The following is a 4,772-nucleotide window of genomic DNA, read 5'->3' as shown; positions in this document are numbered from 1 at the left end:
CCACAACCAAAACAAAACAAAACAAAAATAAGGAAGCCAATACAGAGGAAATAAAAATTGAGAACTGGAGAGAGTCAGATTTCTGATGGCATTATTTGAGTACCTATTTCCAGTCCCAGCCTCAGACCGTGATATCCTCTCGTCTTTTTAGTTAAATGGACTAATGAGTTTATTTTGTGCTTAAGCCAGTTTTAGTTGGATCTTTTCCCTCCTTACATAAAAAAAAAAAAAATAGCCCCGACTCATATGATGCTTCATCAAAGCCCGCTGATGGCTGATCATGTGGATTCACAACTGGTACTTAACCCCAGAGGGCAGCCTGACATGAGGCAGAGGGGGGTCTTTCATGACCTTGAAGCAAACCTCACCGTGCATCTCCTTCATCTCTCTGCTTTGAGCCTTTGATTCTGCATGAGGGCCATCTCTTGTTTCTCAGGTGGTGGTAATCATGAGCCAGATGGAGTGGTTGCTGATGCTTGGATATCAATTAGCAAAGTTCTAACTGCAGGGAAACCTCTCAGACATGTCCTCAGTGTCTTAATCTCTCAGTGGGCCTCTCCTCTAAAGGCTTAGGTGGCTGATAATATGTTTGAGCTGTTGATCCTTTCTTTGATCACGTCTTATAGGATTATTCTGTAATGAGATGGTGCTGGGGAGAGCCGGGGCTGTCATTTGGTTGTCTGGGCTCACACTGGAGCCATGTTGCTTGGCTCTGACATTTGTTTCCCTCTCTCCTCTGTTTGTTCAGGGTGGAAGCCTTGCAGTGGGGCTCTCACCAAGTTTCTCCTGATTCTCCAGAAATGTGGAAATGTCAGGCTCATCTTCAGATATAGGAAAATAGGCTTGAACAATCTCTTGCACAATGGGGAGCAAGTCCCCTTTGTTGTCTTCTGACTTCAAAACCTTCGTACCTGATCCTTCTGGCAACTCAGGGATCAGCAGGGCAGCTGTTGTAAGTTCCATTTTACAGATGAAAAGGAATCGTGGAGAGATGCAGCAGGAGCGTGGCAGGGCCACACGGGGCCTCACAACCCTCCAGCCGCCGAGTCTTTATCCAGAAGCAGATGGTCAGTAATACTTCTTGTTCTCCAATACCAAGCCTGACGAGTAGCTCCTGTGTGTCATCCTCACAAATCACCCAGCTGGAGAAGAATTTTCCTCTGAACTTGCACAGCACTCTGCCAGGTAGCCTTACAGTTTCATAATTTCCTACCTTGTAATATAATCATTTGTGTGTATTTTTATCTTCTCTCCTAAAACTTACGCCCCATGGTCCCCTCAGCACATAGAGCGTTTGATCTGTGGTAGGTATTCTGGCAATGTTTATTGAGAGTATGAACAAGTAAATAAATGTTTTAATATTTTTTTCCTTCAGGTATGTGTGGGGGAGTATAGGAAGGTGGGGTGGTAAATTTCAAGCAACCAGAATTACTGTTTCTGGGATACCTAGTGGAATGTTATGTGGAAGAAGGGTTGAATTTGTTCTGTGTTATCCCAAAGGGCATAAATAAGACCAGTGGGTAGCCATTTCAGGGAGACATAATTCAGCTCAATATAGGATTTCCTGCAGCCAAAGCTGTTGGTAGGCGAGGGAGGGGTGGTCTTTTAAGATTGAGGTGTGTCATTGAAGGCATGAGGGGAGGTTCTTAGTATCACTTGGCAAGGAGACTGCCGAGGAGATTCCAGCCTGTTAGGAGGCTTTGGGCTTTCGGGGCTCCCTCCTGCTCACACAGTAGTATTTAAAAGATCTTCAGTGGGAATGGTTTTTGAATGCTCTTGGAAGCAAATCTTGTGCTCACTAGGGGAATCCTCACTCATTTAATATAGACATAGGCAGTGACTAAGTTCATGGGCTTTTGGGTTCCAATTCCGGTTCCCCTCTTCAGGAATGGGTGACGTTGGCAAAGTTATTTCACATCTTTGAGATTCGGTTTCCTCATCTGTCAAATGGTGGTGATCCTAAATACCCACATCATTAGAATATGATGTCATGCACAAAGAACATAGCACAACACGGAGGAAGAGCCCAGTTATTTTTGTTGTTAAGGCCATCACTGTCCCCTGTTCCTGGGCTTCCTGGGGGCTGCCTCAGTCTTTTTCTCCTGGTGGTATCTCAGGCTTCAGGCAGAAGAGGTCAGGAGAGGTCCCTCAGAGACCCCAAAGCTTGTGCTTCTGAACAGAGAGCTGACAGCTGACTGCGTGCGATACTGGAGATCTGAGCCTCCAAGGCCTCCGGCCACTTTGCAGAGCCAACAATACAAGATGAAAAACACAATATCATTTCTCCAATCTCTTCTGGGATTCTAGCTACGGGCACTCATTAAAGGCAGTTTTCTCCTGGATTTCAGAAACTGTTTTAAAAGCTTAAGAGTCTAACACTGAGTTCCCAAAAGGCTGACAGCAGTTTCTTCAGTTTTTCCCCAAATCCCTGACCTGAATTTCCAGTGGCTGGGCCATTAGTGCATCAACAAAACATGTGCCCCGGGAATAGAAAAATCCATTCTTGTCCTTTGGTCATTTTGGGAGCAGCAAGGAAAGATCTCCAGTCCCTAGCCCACCCCTTAATTGAGAGAAAAGTTGCTCCCAGAGCAGTTCTCTGTCCTAGAAGTTTTGAGATCGAATGAGGGTGGAACTTAAGTGACTCAAAACTTCTCTTATGTAAATTGTTCTTTTATATGAGTGCTGTGATAGATTATACATAGTAGTCATTTAATAATTATGTTTTGTCTACTTCATATGAACTCCAATTTAATGAAAAGAAATATTATTTCTGCATTAGAAATAAAGAAACAGGTGCAATACCTAGCTCACCCCACTAGGAAAGGATTGAGTTAAGATTCTGAGGCAGATCTATCTGATCCCAATGCTTGGACCATGGATGGTAAACTATGATGTCTTCTGTTAGGTGAACTATGCTAGGGAGGGCATTTATTATTTATGTAGTTTAACAAATTAACAAAACACAGTGATAGATAGTCTCAGACATAGCACTTATAATGAGCTAACATATCCATGCAGCATTCAGGCCAACTGTGAGAAGTTGATGTTCATATCTTTGATGTAGAGATAGGGAAATAGATTCCAAGGTAACCAAGCTAGGATGCAAACCCTGTTTCTTGAACAACTCGGGGGATGCACTTTGTACCACATGGCAGGTGTAGTTCTACCAGAAATACAATCCAAATTATGTCCAATATACACAATGAAACCTTATATATAATTATAATGTAATAATAATAATAATAATAATAATAATAATAATAATAATAAAGCAGTAGAAAAAGGGAGGCTAGGAGGGAAGGTGAAGGTACTGGAGAAAAAGATTGATCAAAGTGTCATGTGCATGCATGAATTATGGCATAATGAATCCCACTGTTACATATAACATAATGCACGTATAACATAATAATAAAACTGTAAAAAAAAGTCAGCCTCAAAATATACCTTCTTTATCTTTTTCAAAGTAAGTTTTTTGGGGTCTGTCAGTGAGGTCCACAAATTTGGAAGGGGAGGCTTTTGGTATCCTGTTTAGAAATGAGAGAACTAAGGCCAGGAGATTTACCTAACGTCAAACAGGGGGCAGGGTGGGGGGCATGTAAGCAAGACAAAAACAGTCTTTTTCACATGAAGCTTAGCTTTGGTTTTCTATTTAATTTTTCCCCCTTACCTGTCCAATTCTTTGTGGTCTTAAGTTGTGCGTGTTATGGCTTTCCAGTCCGGTGTTTTCTTGAGTGTCCCCTTTAAGGTCATTTATTCCTTCAGTACATTGTATGCCAGGCACTGTAGTAGTTGCAGAGGAAAGAACTTATCTGAAAACCAGGCATTCTGTGTCTCCCTGTTACTTTTGTACTCCTCCACCCCACAGGGGCCTCTCCTATTCCTCAGTGACCTCATCCCTTATAGCAAAGTTTGTCTTCTGGATATTGATGGCAACCTGATGTGTTACCCATGGTGGGACAAGGCCAATGGAAGGTTCTTGGAGACAAGAAGAGAGCTCAGCATTAAGAGCTCTTTAGAGTCAGGTTGTGTGTGTTCTGGTCCCTTGTTAGCCATCTGACCTTGGGCAAGTTAATTAACTCATTTTGGAGTTGGTTTCCTAATCAGTTAAATAGGGTTATTGTGAAGATCACAGGAGATAATTAATACCAACTGTTCAGAAAAAATATATGTGCTCTTTTATTATTAATTGGAAAGATAAGATTTATATAAACACAATTAAAATACAAAGCAGGTTCTATACTTTCATCAGTGCAGGATCCCTTGTGGCTAGCTCAGTGACTGGCATTCAGTTGAGGTTCTAGATCTACAGCTCTGGATGCCATCGATGGAAGGCTTTTTTTTTTTTTTTTTCCTTCAGAAATGTGCTAAGAGTTTGGTATTTATTATGTCATTTAATCCTACCAACAACCACCGAGGAGGGTAATCTGGCTTTCTTGCAGATGTTACAGAGGATGAAGCTAAAGCTTGGCGAGTTTAGTGACTTAGCAAGGTCACAGGGTATGGAGTAGTAGAGTCGGGGTTTGAAAACAGTTTTATCTGATTCCCAGGCCTGCATTCACTAACTTATTCAGTTAGTGATTAATCATCCAGGACAACATTCTTTGAGTATCTCCACTGGGGGAAGAGGTACTGGAGCAAATTCTGGGTATGCAGTGGGGGAGGTAGCATAGTGCCTGCTCATAGAATTTATTATCTAGGAAATGAACTCCTATAATGGAAGAGAGGACGGGATGAGCACATTAAGAGGAGCCATGGGGGCAGTGTTCATAGGT

This window comes from Marmota monax, unplaced genomic scaffold (assembly GCF_021218885.2).
Source record: "Marmota monax isolate L192 unplaced genomic scaffold, Marmota_monax_Labrador192_F-V1.1 WCK01_AAM20220418_F8-fsc00188, whole genome shotgun sequence".
Taxonomy (NCBI): Eukaryota; Metazoa; Chordata; class Mammalia; order Rodentia; family Sciuridae; genus Marmota; species Marmota monax.
This window is presented reverse-complemented; position numbering follows the sequence as displayed.